Here is a 22,169-nt window from a genome sequence, read left to right as displayed (position 1 = left end):
TAGTGGGGTAATCTCGTTGCTCTGGGCCGCGATTTGAGCTTTTCTTTTTCGGGGTCGGGTGTGGGAGTCTGCGATCGCCAGCTCACCTGGGAAGCAGTCGATTGGGTGTCTTGCCCCGGTAGCGGTGGAAATGAGACGGAGCGGCGGCGGGGGCTGCGGTCCCGGCTTGATCGGGAGCTGGATCGTTGACGGGGGCGGGATGAGCGGGAGTCCTTGGCGGATAGTGTTGACTGCGCTGAGTTGGATGGCGTTGACTTGGGACTGGATGTGAGTGGCGGGGAATCTCGCCGTTCGAAGCGGAGCTTACACGTGCGGGACCCCATGACGTGTGTGCCATTGCACAAAATGCATTTAGGAGTGCCGTCAGGGGGTCCCGAGTCGCGTGCACAGCTCCGCAGCGTGGGCAGCGTCCGGACCTGGGTTTGGTACATACGTCGGAGCGGTGACCATGGCTCCCACAATTGACCCACGCTTCAGCCTTGAGGCGGAAGGGGTGGTATATGAACAGGCCGCAGTTGAACACCACGGTGCGAGGAAGTTCTTTGGTGCCGACGAAGGTGATCAGGATGGACCGAGTGTGATCCATGTGCCTTGCGTAGGCCATGGCGTAAGTGCTACTGGGATTCGTAGCCTGCAGGTCCTCGATTATCTCCTCTTGGTTTTGATCGTCCACGGCGTTGTAGATTATTCGGCGTAGGGCGTTGTCGGGTGCGGCCACATAAGCGCGCAGTGGGTACAGCGGGGGGGGGGGGGGGGGGCGAGACGCAACTCAGAGGTATGCACATACTGTCGGGTGCGTTGCTCAAAGGGCGTACTGACGGTGAAGGAGTTGTATTTGTTTATGCGTAAGCGGTGCTCGGCACGGGCGGCAGCGTACTCAACGCTGGCGCTGGAACAGAGGGAGGCAAGGAGGGCCCCATTGGTGGTTGTGCCGAGGTCGAGGCCATCTCCAGGGCGGAAGACGATCTCGTAATCTTCCGCTGGTAGTGGAGGCAGCAGGACGTGGTGGTATATGCGATGAGTCTTCAGCGATAGCGGGGGTGCCATGGCGGACTTGACGTGGGCGTTCGTGGCTGAAACGGTTTCCTTTGGATAGGCCGCCCGGTGACAGCTTGGTACATTCGCGACAAGCGGGGGTCGTCACCAAATTCTTGTTCGGACATGAGTGTACCGTCGACTATACATTTCATATCAGCGGCTTCGAGGCAACGGGAGCGAGTGCCGGCGCAGCGAACGCCGGTGAGACGCTAGGTGCAGCTGTGCGCTGCTGGCGAGGTGGCGTTGCCCCGAGCGTTGGGCTTAGCTTGGCTGCCACGTGGCTGGTCAAAGATGAGGCCCTGGTGGCGGGTCAAGGCCAATGAGCTGTCAGGAAGGTCCTTACACCTTCGCGTGCTCGGTAGCAAAAACTGGAGGATATCCCGGGCGAGATGCCAAAGCCAGGAAAAGAAATCGCGGAGCCCATGCGAGGCACGCCCGAAGAACGCCGGGCGTGGGTTGCGTCCCCCTGAATGTGGGGCGGCCTTGTTTCCCACTCTCGCAAGCCGCTCCGCTAACATAGGTGCCAGAACGCAGGAGCACCCGCACAGACGCCTATAATGAGGGCAGCAGAGTTGCTTAGCGGAGCCGGTACATTTTGGAACTGGTGGTTCCGCAGACATTCCTTAGCCCAAATGTTCAGAAGTCGTTGACTAAGCAACATTTATTACCACCTTCCTAATGTCGTTATTATTGTTTGTATTAAATGCCTGTGCAAGCCATCCCAGTCCTTCGACACTACACGTCAGACGATGAAACTAAGGGCACAACCACTGAAACGTGTCGGCACGCACGGGCACGCGCCTACGCGATAAATGCGTAATAAGCGTAGGTCGTGAAGAGGCTGACGCATCGCGTTGCTCGGAAATTTAGCCTACTGCGGAGGCTAGAATATTGTCCGACGCGTCCCCGGCGTCCACCAATCAGAGACCGCGACGCCTCGGCTGCTATGCATGATGATGGGCATCGATGTGAAGACGCCGGCGCGAACGATCATCCAAGTTCTTTGGACGCACCACGCGGCCGACCGTGTCTCTGAAAAAAAAATCCGTGTTGTGAAACTAGGCCGACAATGACTCGACCGACGACCGTGCGTGTTGGCAGTGCGACGAGGATGCGTGCCGAGTTTGAATGACGCCGACAAATCCGACCTGCCGACTTATTACACGCGCAGCGAGTGGCAAAATTCTACGAGGTGTCCCTCATGAGTAGACATGGCGTTCGAAAAGTCGTCCCAATTTTATGGTTTCTTGCGTACAAGCTACTCGAGAAATACGAAAATGACACAGTTGTAGCGCGGCATGCTCTTGCGGATGGATAAATTTAAAGAATTTGCAACTAGGGTGGACGACTGTGTCGAGCGGATGCGACATGACAGAATAGTATCCGACGTTTCAACGTTGTGCTACAGGCGCGACCATTGAATTGCAGTCTGTCCGCCTGTGGGCTTTCACGTATGTTTTTCCTGGCGAATTAAACGCCTTCTTTCAAGGCTCATTTACTTGTGCTGCGAGAGGCGCTTGCTTATCGAGCTCGTAAAGCGAACGTGCAAACTATATATGCAACGAATTCTTTACAGTAGCATATTTAACGTTTTGACTAAGAATAAAGAACATCATTAATTTGGTTGCGAAGCGCTAATGCATGATATGCATCACATAAACAGTTTTAGTTCTTCTTTACCATGTAGTATTTTTTTGTCCTGTATGGAAACCAATAAACTTTCAATGTGTTGCAGACTTTGTACCTTTACTGCACCTGCATTAACGCTTACTTTAAGAGGTAATTGCATATTGTACTTACTTCAGTGCATTGAATTTATTTTGTTTATAATGTTAGCAACATGACAGTATGGTATCCTAAGAAACCAGATCGCCGCATACATCCCTGCTTTTCCTTCCTTTTCTCTCTCTATACCTCCTGTAAAACACACGCAACAATGTGGAAACAGGCCAACACCTTGATGTTATAAACAGTCGGTAACACAATAAACAAAAACAAATCATAATCACGCAGTAAAGTCAGCCACTTGCGTCCATTTCTGTGAATGATAGCATCCTTTCAAGTGCGGATCGTTCTAGCAGGTCCGCTGCTAATCAAGTGGGTAGACCTATCACGAGCCATAAGCCATGCCCAACGAGAGAGGAGTGAAGTTGCTCATGAGTATGCAATTGCACGTATAACTGCATAAACTAATAACCATCTCCTGTCATTCAGCTTCTATAATTCATGTATCACGCAAATTACAAGCTATACAAGAACATGTCATTTGCGCATCTGAATCTTATTTTTGCTAGATTGTGAGATGCAGCTGCCCACTGAATTATTCTATGGTGTGATTTAATGACATGTGTGTACATGCTCCTAAAAATTCTATTCCGCCAAGTCCACGTGGACACAGACTCGTCCAAAATTCTACTCAGCCCGGCTCATACGAACTCAGCCTCAAGGGTCGGTCTAAGTATTCGTGAACTGACTTTTGAGGTACTTCACGCACTTATGTATACATTAGGTGACATTAAAGTTGTGACCTGTGACGTGCATCAAAAAACGTTGACAAGCAGTCCCTGTTGCATCGAATGAAAATAAGGGCAATTGCACACATTGTCGTTACTGTTTAGAGAATTTAATTGACCGTTGCATGAAAGCTATGCTTCGTGTCCATTTTGACAGGTACATTGCATCTGCATCATAACTTTTGCCGATACTGTTGGCTATCTTGACCATCCCTGGGTGGCCACATTTCGTACATTTAAACACAAAGTTGAATAAATGACTATGGTGCAATCTATATTTTAAAAAATGTGCTGATCCCACGCACTGTGCCAATCGACGTTATGTGACAGGGAGCTGGCTATGCAGCATTGTTTGGGGTTCCACAATGCGCTACCACTTTGACCAATGTGTTTGCGTAAATCCAGTATTTGTTTGTGGGACGCGAGTACCTAGAATAATTGCGAGAGCGCGTGCGTGTGACGACAGCAGCAAGGCGATGACAGCAAGCAAGGTGACGTGAATGAAGGGCATGGAAGTGCGAGATGGGTAAGGAACACAGAAATCAAATGCTCACTGACGGTGGCACGTGACATTACTTAGCGGCTTTGCCAGGACGCGAAGAGACGTGAAACTCGAGTACGAGCTTGATGAGAAATGAGGAGGCGGCGTGTTGGAGCTTCGTAATCAACGCTCGTGGAAAACTTGCCTTTCAATTGTTGTTTAGACGGATGTAACCAACACCCGGTGGTCTTTTGCCGAGATGCCGGGATCTTCTTATGCGTGCCATCTGGCTTGAGTGCAAGTAGACCGGGAGAATCAAAGGCGCCAGCCGGATTACGAAGCTGGAATGACTATGCAACGGCCACCTAGAACACAAGCATCGGCCAAAGTTAGTAGACAACTGCGCCAGCTGGGTGCCCATAAGTTTTTGCCCTGGCGTTGATGTCATGCATGACATGAATGTATGACGCTATTTTCCTGCACGTCACGACATTTATGGGAATCGTGTCAAGGCTTGATATACAGATACGCCATGGTTTGCATTAATGCCAATCATTTTATGACATGCGTGGGATGGCATGTGATTATGATCACACATGAATTTCATGACATAGAATATATCCAGCTAAACAAATGCATGTCACGTCGTTCCATTCATTTTTGTAATCTCATTTATGGCATCCATGTCGTGACATGAATGTCATGCATGTCAGGTGAATTTTCTAACAAGTATCAGAATATTCATCACATGATTGAAATGACATGATGTGCATCACATGAAACACATGCATGTCATGTACGGTTTATCGTGTATGACATACATAAAATTAGGCGATGGCGCCTGTTAAGCCACTCATATCTCTTGCGCAAAATTGGCGGCGTGACGCACTAAGTATACAATGAATTTCCCGGCTTGCCGTAAGTCACTGTACGTGAAGCGCTCGCTGGCAGGGATAATTACCTACTAATTCCTACCCATGAATGAGAAAGCGTAGGCGCCATCACCAAAGGTGCAGGATGATGATGCCGCACGCTCTTTTGTCGGGTCTAAATGCCTACGACAAAGGAGCCACAATCTCGAGCACCTTTTACGCGGTCTATGAACTGCGCGGACACGGTGCCGAAAATTCCCCAATTGAAGTACGGCCCAGTCAGCGAAAGCTCATAGAGGCCAGCGTAGTGACAGCGTATGATTCGACAAAAACGCTCCTTTGGCGGAGTTCTTGTCAACTGCCAGTGCGCGTGTCACTTCTGGTATTCTATGAGAGTGGGCCTGCGGACAAATTAAGCAGAAACGTGACGATAGAAATTACAGGCACCCATACAGTGAGGAATCGACAAGAGCCAGATACGTGCCTAAAATCTAGCAACTCTGCTAACGAGGTTAGGCACGGCCCAATATGTGGTTCAAATTAAGTTGTAACCGCATTGGTTTGGGGAATGTTGATGCGGGCAAGCAGTTGCCACCTTCCCGTTTTTATTGTTTACTGAAATGTATTCAAAGACTGCCTGGAACCCATTTCATTCAGTCTAGGCTGTAATCACTAAACTGATAGATCCGCAATGCTCTATACGATGCAACAATAGCATGAGGTGTAATCACTTGGTGGTCCAACACTGAGACTCGGTCGCATGTAGGCACAATTACCCTAGGCTCAAGCAAAGGAAAAGCAGAAGTCTAAGGCGCTGTTTACTTCTATGTTTATCATCAGTGTTCTTCTGCAAACTTTGCATTTCATTCTGTACACATTATTGCTGCAATATATATCCAAGGTTGTTACCTCCAGTCTGTGTCCTGCTTCATCAATGACGATTATAACCTTCAATTCACTTCATCAACTTCAAGGAGAAAGAACAAACTTTACAGCGTCCTTGTCCTTTTTTGACTGGATATATATCAGAATATGGGGTAGCGAGGCATGCGTTCATGGCACGAGAAGAATGACATGGCAAGACGGGCTCATTAATGTCATAAGCTGAGAAGAACAGACTCTACACTTTGACAAGCGTCGGCGATGTCTACCTTCGCACCGCCCTCTCTTTGTCAGAGTTCCAAGCACTTGCGTATCCCCTTTCCTTCCGCTCTGCCGTGGTGGCTGTCCCGTAAGCATGCTGCCCGCCAGGACGCGAGGCGGAAAGAAACGCGAACCTTCTATGTGGCCTTGACCCCCCAAACTTGGAACATTTCACCGCAGCAACGGCGAGGTTTTAGAGGGAGTTTGTGGGGAAATAATTTTGTGCGACCTGTGTTGTATGTGACCGCTTGTGGTTTTCTAGTCACCTCACAACCATTACTACACTGCGAGATGTCGCCAAACGCATGATCACCTTGGCCAGGATGAAGCAGTGGAAGCCCTCGGAGTGTGGTGAGGTGCGTGTCTGCATGATCTACCTGCCGAAATTTGTTAGTAAAAGGTGTCGTGCCGCGCTTTGCAACACATGAGTATGCATCTCCCGGTGACTGATCGCTAGTCGGGCCTGGCCTTCCATTTATATGCATACGGCGTGTGATGCATGGCAGTGGGCAGTTCGCCATTAAGGGGCTCCCACACACAGCTTCGCTGGTCGCCTGAAATCCTTTCTTGGTAATCCTCACTTCATGGTGCACAAGTTCTTATTTTAGATTTTAACATGGCGGGCTGGCGCGGACGCCGAGCCCCACTGCCAAAAATTACATGCCCCATCTGCCCCGGTTTGGGGTAGTGGCGTGCTTCAGCCAACCGTAGTGCAATGGCTGGCCTCGGCACGGAGCCCCGACCTGAATGATCATCAGGAACTCGACACCAGGTAAGTATGAATAATGATGCATCGGGACGACAGCCTATCTCGAGGGACCGTACATGTGGCACTGGCTGCGGAGAGCGCTTCGCGGCATATACTAAGCGCTTTAATAAATTACAAAAACATACAAGGTAATTCTTACGACAAAGAAGCCTTGCGGCTAAAAACCTGTAATTCTACTTTTACATCTTTGACATTATTGATAGTATTTTCTCAGTAACATGGCGCGGAAATCAACGATCAAGGGTCGAACTAAAGCGCATGTTCATTTGCATTTTTTACAGATCATCTCTGTCTGGCATGTATAACAATAATAATAATAATAATAATAATAATAATAATAATACTGTTTGTTGTCACCGAAAAACACAAAGCAACTCGAAAAGGCCCTGCCGTCTAAGCCTCATTTGGTCTGTAGGACCGTGCCTATAACATAATATACGGGGTGCCAGAAGTACATACATCGATGAGACATGTAGAAGAAGGAAAGAAGGAAAGAAAGAAAGAAATGAATGAGAAGAAATAGAAAAGCAGAACAAGATAACATTGGGCATTTCTACTTACAACAAAAGAAACTGAAGAATTCAATATCACGACGCGAAATTTTTCTCAAAGTTATCTAATTTCATGACAGCTTCTTCAATAATTCATTAGAGTGTTTTTTGAAGTCGCCTTATAGATTTCATCCGGTAATGCCTTGGGGCACTTGTTAAATATGTTTTGCACATATGCACAGCGTGTTGTCGCACAATACCTTTTGGCTGAAGGAGGAGCTACATCACGAACGTGTTCTCGAAGTTCTCTCGTGGTGGCATTTTTTATTTGAATGCACGATTCCAATTATGCTTGACGACCAGTTTCGATAAGCAATGGTTGAAAATTTAGCAGACCAAGCTAAGGGAAGATATTTGCAGCTGTTACTAATGGTGAATTATGGCAACACTTTTAAGATTTTTTATAATACTGTCTACTCTGTATCCAACATCTGAACAGAATCCAAGACTCTAATGCCTTATCTCAACACAATGTAACCCAATGCATGCACAGTCATTTTTTTCAGACAGGAGTGCCAAATTTTAATATTGAACAACAGCCAAGTGACTGACCTCACTTTTGAACAAATAAGTGACAACTGATATTGCCAAGATAACTTACTATCTAAAGATATCCGAAGCCATCTAGCACAACAAAAGCATGGAATCGGCGCACATTTACAAAAAACAAAGTTCAACTTACGTAAGTAGAGAGACATGTTAATTACAATAGTCTTAAGCGGAGAGCGGAAACAAACAAGTGTGTTTCTGGGTATTGGCAACAATTTCATTAGTACACCAAAGCACGCACAGCGCACTTTGCAACATTTGAGTGGACATTTTATAAACAAGATATTTTGGCAGTAACACTATCTCGTCAGCATATTGGGGCATCGAAGATTTGAACATACCCAAAGAAAAGTCCTTAACGAAGATGTTAAACAATAATTGCGATAAAATTGCCCTTGGGGAAAACCAGCATTCAGCAACAACTAACTTTGCACTACTAACAGCACTAACAGCACTTACTTAAATATAAAGATAACTTAAAGATAGAAAGCCATAACACATGTTTGCAGGGTAACCAAATTTCGGCAAAAGTAAGTTTTTTGTTGAAAGAGTTCAGGTGGAACTTGATGGTACAAAAAAAAATGCGAGAATGCTGGCAAGAATTGAAGAGAGGTCCAGTGGTCCTATGGCCGACGCCAACGCACGGTAACCACCGGACGACTACACATATAGGCGAGATGCTGAGTCACCAGTCTTACAGGGTGAGTCCTTCCAAAATGAGACATGGGTTTGAAATGTGCTGCGTGGACTCCATCACATTAATTACAATGCACGTTACGGTGTCATTTTTCGGAGGACGATACCGATTTTCGCGCAATGAGGATGCGAACAAATGGTCTCTTTGTGCCCCGACTGTCCCCTTCGCCGACCTGCCAACATTCCTTAATGATGTCCTCGACAGTTGTGCGCGATGCCTTTGAGTACGTGAAAAGCCTTTTGGCTTTTGATACCCGCTAGTCTGCATTGCGGCAATATCATAAAGACAGAGCGGCAATGTCGTAGACAATATGGAGAAAAGACCAATCCTGCATGTATTTTAGAAGAGTTAACTGCTGGGCTAGTTGGTTATCTTGCATACTGTAAACATTTTGCGCCAAAAAACAACTCACACAAGAAAGACAACACCACGGGCGCTCGTGGTGCCCGTGATGTCGTCGTCTTTCTTGTGGGTGTTGTTTCTTGGCGCAAAATCTTTTCAGTCCTGCATGGATTACTGCACAATAATCTTACATGTACAATAATCTGAAATAGTGGTCATCTTTCACGCACGGGAATAATTGTCACAGGGCAGTGCTTTGACAACTAAATGGTGTACCTGGCGCCGTGACCAGCAAATGTGACGTGAAAGCTTGTGCAGCTTTGGCCTTGTGCTAGTGGACGACGACAAAGAAACAGTTTCCACAAGTATTGCGTCATACCTTTCCTCTCAAGGTAAAAAAAACAACAACTTGTTCATGTGTTTGTCCTAATGCATAAGAACATCTTGTCTCGATTTGCAGCTGCTGCGGTAGTCCATCAGTGCGGAGAGAAAAATTGCTAGGGAAATAATAGGGGGTACCGTAGCGAAACAAATGGGTGAAAATCAAAAGCCGTCCACGACGGCGTCTCTCGTAGACGCTGCGCGACGTTGAGAAAGCTTTAAGTCGGCCTTGCTATCTAAATACATAGAAGTTGAGGAATTGTATTTCTCAGCAACCGCAGCACCAAATTTGATGACGTTAGTTGCTTCAAAAAAAGAAATTTAAATGTAGTTACTGTTGGTTGCAAATTCTCAATTTAGGACTTCATTTTTTTTATTAAAATCGGTAAATATCGCATTTCTTCAGCAAACGAAAGTATTTGCAATTCATCAATCAAAAAGGGTGTCACAATTTCGTCAATTTCACCTGAAGGTACCTCTAAAGCGGACAAAATTCATGTATTATACATGTCTCTTAAAAAAAAACCACTAATTTGTGAGTGGAACATATGTCAAACCCTTGCAAACAATGTAACAAATTCACGTAAAATATAAATCGACGTGTAAAATTTTTCTCCTTTGGGTGCTCTCATTGATGGAGTTCACAGAACTGCGATACTTATTCTAGGTGCAGAGCTGCGAATTTGCAAGCTTCGTGCTGCTAGGTTTTTCAAGCTTACCAATTTTGGAAAATATCGTTTAAAACATCCAGAACTAATTCGAAATGACGCATCCAACATTCACTAGAATTTAACAACCTCTTTCAAATGCAACAAATTTCATTAAAATCGGCCCAGTGGTCTCACAAAGGCGTTTCTGCGTTTTACATGTATTTTATTAAGTGACATCAGAGTTACGCCAGAGTTAAAGCTGCCGCGAAGTGCTTCCGGCAATTATCCTAGCTGGTTGACTACGCAGCATCAAAAACCAACAACAAAAAACGCTGGTTGCCTTTCGGGAAAGATCTGAAAAGCCTGTAATCAATCATCCCTGTTTTTGCCTCGTCGCGACTAAACGTTGTTTGGAAGACGATTTCCAACTGACGAGTGGGCACCCTTTATCAACAACACTGATAAGGCCGGCGGGACAAGCTTTTCGATGAAGGTCAATGTGCAGGGATTGCTTTTCATTATTTTATATTCCTTTCGTTGACGTCTTCACTACGTCGCCGCGGCAAGCTTGAAAAGTTGAAGCTCAGTACGCCAGGTGGTGGCATTCCGGCGAACTGAAGCGTTGATGTACAGAAAAGCTGGATATGAGCACTTGGAAGGCAAGACTGGCTTCGTCCCGAGGCTATTTAGGTGCGGATTGCCGTTGTTTTCCTTATGAAACGACATCTTGGTGAAAAACTTTTCCCTAGAACGCGCAAACAAACTCTTCGTTGAGCCTGCAGCATTCCGGCCCGAAGTCCTGCACACCTTGCACGGCGCTCAGGCAGCGGGCCACCTCGGCATTTCCCGTACACTCGCAAGAATACAAGAGGTATTATTGGCCGCGCCTGACCGCCGGCGCCGCGCGTTACGTCAAGACATGACGTGACTGCAAGCGACGCAAGGCACCATCAACAAGGCCAGCGGGATTACTACAACTCATCGGTCCGCCGTGCCGACTATTTCAGCAGATCCCCATGGATTTGTTGGGACCCTATCCGACCTCAACCTCTCGAAACAAGTGGATCGTCGTGGCCACCGACTATCTTACCCGCAACCCCGAAACGAAAGTCCTGCCCTAAGCCAGTGCGAACGAAGTAGCGAAATTCTTTGTCGTGAGCATCCTGCTGCGATATGGTGCTCCAAAAGTCAACATTTATGACAGAGGGACGGAATTTACAGCTCAGCTCATTCAAGCCATCCTGCAGTATAGCCAACCAAATTACTGGAGGACAACCGCCTACCATCCAGAAATGAATGTACTAACGGGACGCCTGAAACTAATGCTCGTCGACGTGTTACCGATGTGCGCATACTTGGATGTCCACCAGAAGACGTGGGATGACGTCCGTCTGTATGTAACCTTGGTTTACTGACAACACGGCCGTGCGAGAAACAGCACACATCACGCCGTTGAAGCTAGTTTACGCAAGGAACGCGACGACGACTCTCAACGCTGTCCTGCCCCGCATCACCGACGAAGGTAATCTCAATGTCACCGCCTTTCTCCAGCGCGCTCAGCCACCTGCGCATCAAGAACCAGCAGACGTCCAACAGCCGTCACTACAATAGCCGACGACGCTACGTGAAGTACCAACCTGGCGACCGTGTTAGGGTTCGGACACCAATACGGCGACTAGGGCTTAGCGAGAAACTATTGTGGCGGTATACATATGTCGCACCCTACAAGATCATCCGACGTATTGGCGCACTTGACTATGAGGTCGTGCCAGATTGCATTTCGCAATCACAGCGCCACCGCTCACGGCCTGAAATAGGCTACTCTGTGCGCCTTAAACTTCTTTACGAGTCTTAACAAAGTCACTCACTTTGTTTCTTTGTTTGATATTTTTTTTACTACATGTGCTTTTTCTTGCTCTCACGCTCTTAGCATCGGGACGATGCTTTTTGGAGTGGCGCGTAGACACTGGTACTTATTTATCTTATTCTCGGGAACTGCATTTCACCCGCTAGCAAACCTAAAGTTTTCGCTCAGCGCAAGACGTGCCTGCATGATTTGCAGCTTACGCAAACACTATCATTGTCCTCGCCGAACCTTGTACAATCAGAATACATGCATAAGACGAATTGTGTAGTAGTTTCGGGAAACCACGCGGGGACCAGCGATTACACTGGAGCCTTCGACGTGTGTTGTGCGGTATAAAAGCCGATGCGCTTTACCCGCTGATCAGGCTGCAATGATCGCCAACTGCCGTTCATCATTGCCCTTGATGTATAGCCTCTTTTTGTATAGCCTCGTATTAAGTTCCTAATGATGCTGTATATTCTCCAGGCATTGAGGCGCCAAAAAAAAAGAGAAACCCTGACACGTAGCACGAGAAACAATTGCTTGACTTGTATTGCTCAAAGTCAAATATCGTTACTTTTCATTGGCTAATTTTAACTTCCTGAATCTGCGCAGGGGCAATCGGGGATGCCGTAGTCGAGGACAAGGAATAATTTTGATCATCTAGGGTTTCTTAAGGTTCCTTAGCACACAAAGGTACACGTTCCTGTAGTTTGCTTTAAACGAATACCGGCCGTAATAGCCGGGTTTGACCCCACGACTTCATACAAATATAAAGCAGCAGACCATCATCGTCACTGATACAACGCGTTGGTATTCGCGAGTTTTAAATTGGTCGTGTACATCAGCTTATGTTCGGTCTGGTCAAGATTTCATCAACCCTTAGCAAAGAAGCAAGGGCATGCTGCATGGCGTGCCATTTGCATGAGAAAACAAATGATTTCGGTCACCTTCCTTTGAGGTGAGCTTCGAAAAGAACAGAACCATTCCGTCTTGTTCAAACTAACGCGCCTTACTTGAAGCCCTTCAGTGAAGCAGGTCTTTCAACATTGACCAGTTTGAGATTAACTTCTACGTTTACTCCTGTCGTTTACCAAGCTCCAAGTAAAGACACTCTTCGTGTACGTTTCACTTATCCGAGAAAGAAAAACAATGTCCGTGACAGCGAAACATAACGCGACCAGGTAGCTCCACGCAAGTGCGCAAATGGACGCGTTAGCTGAGGCCGACCCACATTAAGAAAGTCTGTGTCCGCATATCCTCAAACATGCACCCAGTACCACCATTTAGCAATCTTGCATTATTCTTTGAAAATCAGCATTTGAGATTACGAAAGCTGCAGCGACAAAATTGCGTTTTGGTTTTTAAAAGACACACGGTAAAGCCTCACGACAATGCAATTGCACACAAAAAGTAGGACGAGGGCGAGGGGGGGGGGGGGGGATGGAAGCTGCTTTTTTTAGACTGCGCCCGCGTTCTCGCGCTAGTGAGCCTCTTTGTACGGCTATCAATTGCAAAAAAACTGCTGATTCACAGTCGCTCGCCCGGCCTTATACGAGCGGGGGTTATCAGATAAGCCATTCTAGATTCGCGCTAGGGGGTGAAAGCTGTTGGCGTGGTCCTGTGTGCGTGCTTTTTTTTTTCTTATGTGTATTCTCTTTTCATCCAGTACACTGAACACCACTTATGCTATCTTCGGCTGGTCGTTTCTGAGCACTCTGGAGCGCTCTCGCGAGCGGCGTTGTCTTCGACTGGTTGAAAGAGGGTGCGCGCCCTGCGTTCGGCTGGTTCTTCTCGATTGCTCTCCTCTATCTTGGAGCGCTCTGAAGCGCTCCGAGCCCTGTCGTCGGAGCAGTCATCAAGATTGAAACGTCATCGCAGCGCCGCGTCGCTGCTGTTGGCGACGGCCCACCGTAACCTTGGCAACCTAGGCCACTGCATGCTGGCGTCTCGACCAACGTTCGTCCCGCCGGCACGTCCGCCGGTTTTTTGGGCAGCGCCGGGAGCTTTGGATAGGCGAAACATCGGACGTTGGCAGTAGTCACGTGGTTTCGCATCAGCAATTTCCTCCTCCGAGAGCGAGTCGCACGTTCGGCTTGCGCGCTTGTCCCCTACCTTTGAGCTCGGGAAACGACCGATCTACCCGACTCTGCTTCGGGGCATACAGTCGACCGGTCGAACATACCATTAGATAGCACAAGGCCTGTTCACTACGTCATGCTACTCACCCTAAATTTTCATTGCCAAGGCTGGCGTGACGAAAGTGGTGACGTCAAAATCACTATTGCATACTCAGGAGCATCCCCATTAACGTACGTCCTCACTTGCGGAAATAAGCGCGCGCAAGGCGGCGCGCTTAAAAACGCGCGCCGTGAAAGTCGCTTTCGCGGAATATTAGAGAGTTTTAGCCCAGCGGGTTTACGGCCAGCGGAGCGGAGCGGGCGAGCGGAGACGCGACTGCGCATGCGCACCACGCTGAGGCGGCCAGCGGTTTTACGTAGCAGCGTTTACGCCCGCTGGAAAGCACTCCCCAGCGGAGGGTATACGCAGCGCGCGAGCGTGCGTAAACGCGCGCGGGCGTGTATGGGAAATGCAAGATGGCAGCCGCGAACATGAACGCCGGCCTGACGCCGGCAGTTCTGCATCGACGACGGCGACTGCGGCGCTGACCCGTACATTAGTACTCAGTACATTATTAACAAATAATGTACTGAGAACATGTAATATACCTTTATTCAACATTTCTTGCATAATAAAAGCAAGCGTAATTCAAAATCATTTCTCAGTAACTCCTATTCGGACCACTAGGTGGGGCAGCAGAGCGCCCCGCTCTTTACCCCGCTCGAGCGGGTGAGTGATTCGCCGGGCTAAAACTCTTTTCTCGCGGGCCGCTCCGCTGGCGCAACGGTGGCGACCGCGAGCGGAGCGAAACGTAAACCCGCTGAGCTAAAAGTCTCTAATGTCTGCCGCGCAAGGATGGCTAGCGAACCCATTTTTTTTTTTCGCGACGCCGTGTTTGCGCAAACCCGAGCGAGCCAATCACAGGCGTCGAAGTCATCACGTGGGCGGTGAGGTCAATTCTCTAGCAGCGAGCCCGACCGGCGCGCGCGCCGTGTCCCAGCAGCCGCGGAGGAACAACGACTGAAGGCTAAACCCGATGAGAGCGATATTGTGCGCGACGGCGACGAGCGACGGCTTCGAGCGACAAAACGGGCCGTCGCTTGAACAGATCGCACGGTCTTGTCGCGCGATCGCTTTGTTCTGCAAATCTAGAACTCGCCGCTCGTTGCCCGGAGGTGCTATGAGCGACTAGTCAATAGCGCGAAGCCGGAACTGGATGTACATCACTCAAGTAGTATTGATTGTGGCACAGAACGAGCAAACGATTGAATTTTTATAGTGGAAGGATAAGAACCTACTCGAAGACCTTCAGAAATATTTTATGTGGCTTTTTACATTAAAACACATCAATTTAAATTTAAAAATTGGAGGACGGTTAACCTTCGCCTTCAAGAGTGGAACGCGACAGCGTTATCGAGGGTATTGGGGCATCCTCGCACCGGTCCCCGAACGGCCTCAATGCGCTCAAACGAGACGAAGGGGAGTAACGGGCAAGTGGCGCGCCATCTGTTGGGGCAGCGCCGTACATTGCGAGGAGGGGGTCTTCTGTGTTTGCCGCAAGATGGTCCTGCGTGTGCGCCAAGCGCAGAAGAAATGTAGCGGAAACGTACTTCGCTACTCGTTTAACTGCGACTTCTGTAATTTACATGCTCATAATTACCGATATACACCGCAGTATAACATTCTACGGCACGTTTCTAACGAAAGACCGCATTTACTAGAAGCGCCTTTGTGGCGCTTTGAACCGTCTAAATCATGACTGAGTGGTAACGTCACCGTCGCACACTCCGGAGACACTAGTTCGATTCCCACCCCGCCCATCTAGCATTTTTTTTTATTTATGAATTGCCTTCCGGTATTTTTTGCTCAGGGCCAACGCCGCCGACACCGGCTTTTCTGCGACACGAGCTCCTTAACGCTATCGCGTTAATGAAACACGCGTCACGGTAGTTTCGGCGCCTATATTGCTGCCCTCATACCAGCAACACCGGGGAGACGTCACTCGAAGTCATCGCTTGCATGGGTACGATTTGTAGCCCACGAGCGAACGCGACAGCCATCTCCATCGCGTCGCGCGGAAGATCGCTTGCATAGAGTTTATACTTGAAACGCGCGGGAATTCTCGTGGGCTCCCGAGGCATCTCAAGAGAGCACGAACTCTCGCCTGCCGGCCGTTCTTCGCGATCGCACCGTGGTGTGGCCACCGGAACGCGGCGCGCGTTTTTAAGGGCGCCGCCTTGCACGCGCGTATTTCCGCAAGTAAGAACGTACCTTTACATTTTATGGCAGTGGCCCCACTAGCATGACGTCAAGGATCGGAGTGAAAAAGTCTTGTGCTATCTAGGTCGTGTAGGTACACTACATGTGTCATCGCGCAAATTTTGAATCTCGAAGGTCCGTACGCCATGTGGTGTAAAGGTGTGATTGCACCACGTGTCTTGACATGTAGCCGTTTGATATAGCACTTGCGTGCTGCATATAACTGGACCTGGTTAACTGAAGCAGGGTGGGTGACTATTTCTTACCATCCTGTTTCGAAGGGGATGCCAATAAACCATAATTCTAATCACCATGATCAACAGCAACGTACTCTGCCACGGGTGAAGGTATATGACATGTGCGCCACGTATATAGTCATATACCTGTGTTTACTCTTCTGTACACGTTATTGCGTCTCGTTGCAAGGTACGAATCGCTGCTGAAGATGCAAGTCGTATAGCTACGCGCTTGGCTGCAAGCAGGCAACATCGGCCTCAGCAGACCGCTTTGCAGAAGCACAAGCCGCAGCTCGCCGAAGGCGCCAGGCGGACAGTTCAGATCGTCCTCAAAAAAAGGACGCGAAGAAACTTCGCCGCGAAGACCCTGTAGTGCATGGTGCCGAATCTGGAGATCCTATGCTGCCGCTCTTCCAGCTTACGTGGTGACGGTGCAGCGTGTGCCGCGTAGGCCTGTGAACTTTACAAGGAAGCTGTTTATGCCGGGCCTGTGCCGTCGTTGTCGGAGGTCGTCGTCGTCGTCGTCGTTGTTGTTGTTGTTGTCCTAAGTGGCCGTGGCACATAGCCACAGTGGGGGATTGGCCAAGAATCGGGTGGTTCAATTAGGTGCATAAAAATAATAATAATAACAAGGGAGTTAACAATTTGAGCGTTGGAGTTTAAAATACTTACTGCTTCTAGTGTCGGGGGTCGCTAAACCTATCATCCTCAGGAATGGTTCGAGCGTCGTCGTCTTTTTCCACAGCTGGCTCGTTGGCAGCCCTAGGCGCTACCGCGTGAACGCGCTCGTGTCACTGCTCCCGCGTTCGTCGTCTTCATCTTCTTCCACAGCTGACTACGTTGCCGCTCATTCCAGCGTAGAATTCAACTTCTGTCGTCGTAATGGGGAGGCCGCGTCTTCAGGGGTGTGAGCCATTGCTTAAGGGGGTATGACCCCTTCATTGTCTTACATGGCGGACAGATTTAATTCTGAAGCAATTTAATTTTGAAGAGTCGAAGCAGCACTGCAGGGCTGATGCTGCTAACCACGCCACCGAACAAACTCGAGAACCGTCACTGACGTCGATCTCCCATTTGCAGCTCAACGTGTGTGTAACCTCATTAAGAAACGCAAAGACGTCAATCGTCAAACCAACACAAGCAGTCGTCAAAACGATTGCAGCACCCGCATCTCCACCCGGGGGCCTAGCGCCCAGTATTCGGAGCTTTGGATTAGTGTTTCCGCAAGTTCCGTCTCGGCTACAGCTATGGGAAGACCACAAGTCTGAGCGAATTGCAGGCGAAAAAAAAAAGCACGGCAAAGCACAGACAGAAACAAGTTTCTGTCTTTGTTTTGCACTGGGAGAACCGCAAAAAAAAGCACTCTTTAAGCATGCTCACCTCGCGAAGCACGCAAAACCGAAAATTAGGTTAAGTAATGGTGAAACAAAACATTTTCATTGTAGACTGCTTGCGAAGTTTCACTAGCATGATGTAACAATCGGTGTAACAGCACAGCTTCGCTGTTCGAGCATCTTTACAGAATAGAAGGAGCGGTGATTTTTTTTCTTTAGGTTAAAAGAACCACCTTTATGTTGAAATTAGTCTAGCATTTACATTAGCAGAGCAAAGTCATCAAGGTAACATCAGGCGCACTGCGTTTTTGTTTGCGCGGGCACCACTTGAAGAAAGGACGGAAGTGTTCTCATTTTTTATTTAAACATTGAGGGGCTGGCGCGCACGCCTAGCCCCACTACCAAAAATTACATGCCCCATCTGCCCCGGTTTGGGGTAGTGGCGTGATTCAGCCAACCGCAGTGCAATGGTTAGCCTCGGCACGGAGCCCCGACCTCAGTGATCATCGGGAACTCGGCACCAGGTAAGTATGAAGCGCAAGTCATCCGGACGGCAGCCTATTTCAATACGCCCTATGTGTTGCACTGGTTGCAAAGAGCACATCGTGTTTTACACGAAACGCTGTTCTAAATTAGACAAACACACAAGGCACTTTTTAGACACGGAAGCCTCGTTGCTAAAGAACTGTAATCCTACCTTTAACATCTTTGAAGTTCATTAACATGTTTTTCAGTAACATGGCGTGGAAATCAAGAATAATGTGTCGAGAACAAGCGCGTTTTCGTTCGAATTTCTTACAAAATATCTGTGTCCTGCGTGTATAATAATAATAATAACAACAATAATAATAATAATAATAATAATAATAATAATATTAATAATAATGTTTATTGGCACCCAAAATTGCAAAACAATGCGAAAAGGCCGGTCTAAGCCTCAGTTGGCTTGTAGGACCGTGCCTAGGGACATGATACACATGGTGAAGGCAATACATTCGTTGATGAGACATGTAGACGAAAGAAAGAAGTGAATGACAACAAATGCAACAGAAGAACAATGTAAAATTTGGTTATTATATTTAAAGCAAAAGAAATTGAAATATTACTATGCTAAAATGTTCTGCAAGCTAACTAATTTATGATAGCGTCTTCAATAATTCATTCAGAGTGCTTTTCGAAGTAACGTTACACATTTTATCCTGTAACTTCTTAAATAACGTCATGCACATATGCACAGAGTCTCGCCGCACCATATCTTTGGCTCAAGCTGGAGCTGCATAATGGACGTGTTTAAAAGTTATCGCATGGTGGCATTATTTAATTTCAAGGCGCAATTCCAATAATGCTTGACGACCCCTGTTTCCATAATCAGTGGTTGAAAATTTGGTAGACCAAGTTTACGGAAAATATTTGCAGCTGTTACTATTAGTGAATTATAGACAACACTGTCAAAACAACTGTCAAAACTGATCAACAGGGCAAAAATAAGGGATATTTGAAACTATAACGTGAGAAAGACTGAAGAAGCCGTAAAAAATGAACAAAGCCTGAAATAAGTGAGAAAGAACCTTGGCATAGGAGAAACCAATATGTATGCACTAAAAGATAAGCAGGGTAATATCACCAGCAATCTCAAAGATACAGTAAAACCAGCGGAAGAAGTCTATGCTCACCTGTACAGTACCCAGAGGAATCAGGATAACTCAATTCGAAACAGTAATGAACAGGATACAGAAACTCCTGCTATAACTAGCGATGAGGTCAGAGGGACCTTACAAGACATGAAACGAGGTAGGAGAAAATAAAATAACGGTCGATTTAATCAAAGATGGAGGAGACAAAATGCTTGGAAAACTGGCGGCTCTTGATACGAAGTGTCTATCGACTGCAAGTGTCCCAGAAAATTGGAAGAAGGCAAACATTGTACTAATACACAAAAAGGCAGGCATTAAAGAATTGAAAAATTGTAGCCCCATTAGCTTACTCCAAGTATTAAATAAAACATTTACCAAAATAACATCCAATAGAATATGGGCAACAATGGACTTTAGTCAACCAAGGGAACATGCTGGATTCAGGAAGGAATATTCCACAATGGATCACATGCATGTCATCAATCAGGCAATCGAGAAATCCGCAGAGTACAATCAGCCTCTCTATATGGCTTTCATACATTACGAAAAGGCATTTATTTCAGTAGAGATACCAGCAGTGATAGAGGCATTACGTAACGCTTACGTAAATAACTTGGAAAATATCTACAGAGGTTGTACAGCGACCTTAATTCTACACGAGAAAAGCAGGAAGATACCTATAAAGAAAGGCGTCAGACAGGGACACACTATCTCTCCAATGCTATTCACTACATGTTTGCAAAAAGTATTCAAGCTGTTAAAGTGGGAAGGCTTAGAAGTAAAGATCGACGGCGAGTATCTCAGCAACATTCGGTTTGCCGAAGATATTGTTCTACTCAGCAACAATGAAGACGAGTTACAACAAATGATTGAGGACCTTAACAGAAAGAGTGCAAGAGCGGCGTTGAAGATTAATATGCAGAAGACAAAGATAATGATAAATAGCCGGGCAAAGGAACAAGAGTTCAGTATCGCCAGTCGGCCTCTAGAGTCTGTGAAGGAGTACAATTACCTAGGTAAATTAGTCACAGGGAACCCGGATCATGAGAAGGAAATTCACAGAAGAATAAAAATGGCTTGGATAGCATACGGCAGACATTGCCAACTCCTGACTGGAAGCTTACCATTATTATTGAAAAGGAAGGTGTACAATCAGTGCAATTTAGTAGTGCTGACATATGGGGCAGAGACTTGGAGAATGACAAAGAAGCTTGAGAACAAGTTAAGGACCGCGCAAAGAGCGATGGAACGAAGGTTGCTAGGCACAACGTTAAGAGAAGAAAGAGAGCGGTTTGGATCAGAGACCAAACGGGTATAGACGTTATTCTAATTAACATCAAGAGAAAAAAATGGAGGTGAGCAGGTCATGTAATGCATAGGTTAGATAACCGTTGGACCATTAGGGTTACCGAATGGGTAACAAGAGAGGGGAAACACAATCGAGGACGACAGAAGACTAGGTGGAGTGATGAAATTAGTAAATTCGCGGGCGCTAGTTGGAATCGGTTGGTGCAGAACAGGTGTAAGTGGTGTCGCAAGGAGATGCTTTCGTCCTGCACTGAACATAAAACTGGCTGATTATTATTATTATTATTATTATTATTATTATTATTATTATTATTATTATTATTATTATTATTATTATTATTATTGCATGGCGAGCTCTCTTGTTTTCCTCTTTTTTCTGTTATTGACGGCAATGCAATTCTGAGGTTCCCCTGGGGGACCTTCTTCATTGCTACCTACTCTGGCCTCCTGAGCACCCGTGGGCCCACTAATAAACCAACAGCGCCACCAGCAAGTCGCCAGCACACTTCTCGTGCAAGCCTGTAATTGAAGTGGAGCCCGTCACGTGCAAAACCACCACACCTTCTCATTTCCCTGTTTACTTCGACAGCCTAGAAACATTTCTCTCGGCTCATTTTCCATATCGCCTCATTAGCAGCCACAACGGCTCTTTGTACGTGACTGTCACGTACAGGCACCTCCGGCACCGTGCACACCATGACCTGCACCCGAGGGGACAGCTCGCGCAAGTCGTGCACCCCCTTGCCCAAGCGCTGGGCTAGTCCAGTCTGTTTACTGTTTAGGACGTCATTTAGCCTACCTGCTACTATGGCAAGGTTACGCTCGTTGACATTTTCCGCGAGCTTTGTTTTCGCCCCCTCCATGACATAACCCACTGTCCACCCTGGAAATGTCCCTACCGCCTCTCTTTTATCGCCTTTCACCCTCTACACAATTGTTTCTGAGCACCTAGCCAGGTTTGTGTCGCCGGCGATAATCACCATTTCTCTCTCAACTACCTCTCCCTGCTTCCGTTTGTCCTTTTACGCGTGATTCGGACTTGACAAGGAGCATTGACTCCTGCGCTCTGGATTTTTGTGTGTGGCGGCCTCAAGGTAGGTGCAGTTCTTTCCAGCTACCTCCTCTCCACGTTGGATGCATTCCACGTGCTTTGCTATCACTCCTTCTCCTGTTACGGCGGGGGACTGCGTTCCGTTGTAAGGACCATACTCATTCCAAATGGCGGCCCTATTCAGCTTTTCATCGGCTGCTTGAAGTCTTTTTTCCACTACCTTCCATGCCTAGCGGATGGATGGATGGAATGGTGTTATGAGCGTCCCCATTGGAGCGGGGCGGTGGGTTGCGCCACCTAGCTCTCACTATTGTACTGCCTAATGTCCTACCTAGGTGAAAAAAGAAAAAAAGAAGAAAAAAACACCATGAACTCTCACAACCAAATTTTCTGA

The 22,169-nt window shown here is 47.3% G+C and overlaps 2 non-coding genes across 2 annotated transcripts; both read right to left on the bottom strand.

Moving 5' to 3' along the window:
- Window positions 1–6,665: 6,665 nt before the first annotated feature.
- On the bottom strand, window positions 6,666–6,827 carry LOC126523799 (U1 spliceosomal RNA). The gene has a single exon (XR_007597787.1). It is a non-coding gene; the product is annotated as a U1 spliceosomal RNA (small nuclear RNA).
- An 11,325-nt stretch (window positions 6,828–18,152) lies between these two features.
- On the bottom strand, window positions 18,153–18,314 carry LOC126523782 (U1 spliceosomal RNA). Its single transcript, XR_007597779.1, has one exon. It is a non-coding gene; the product is annotated as a U1 spliceosomal RNA (small nuclear RNA).
- Between the last annotated feature and the right edge of the window lie 3,855 nt (window positions 18,315–22,169).

Source organism: Dermacentor andersoni, chromosome 6 (assembly GCF_023375885.2).
Source record: "Dermacentor andersoni chromosome 6, qqDerAnde1_hic_scaffold, whole genome shotgun sequence".
Classification (NCBI taxonomy): domain Eukaryota; kingdom Metazoa; phylum Arthropoda; class Arachnida; order Ixodida; family Ixodidae; genus Dermacentor; species Dermacentor andersoni.
This window is presented reverse-complemented; position numbering and strand designations above follow the sequence as displayed.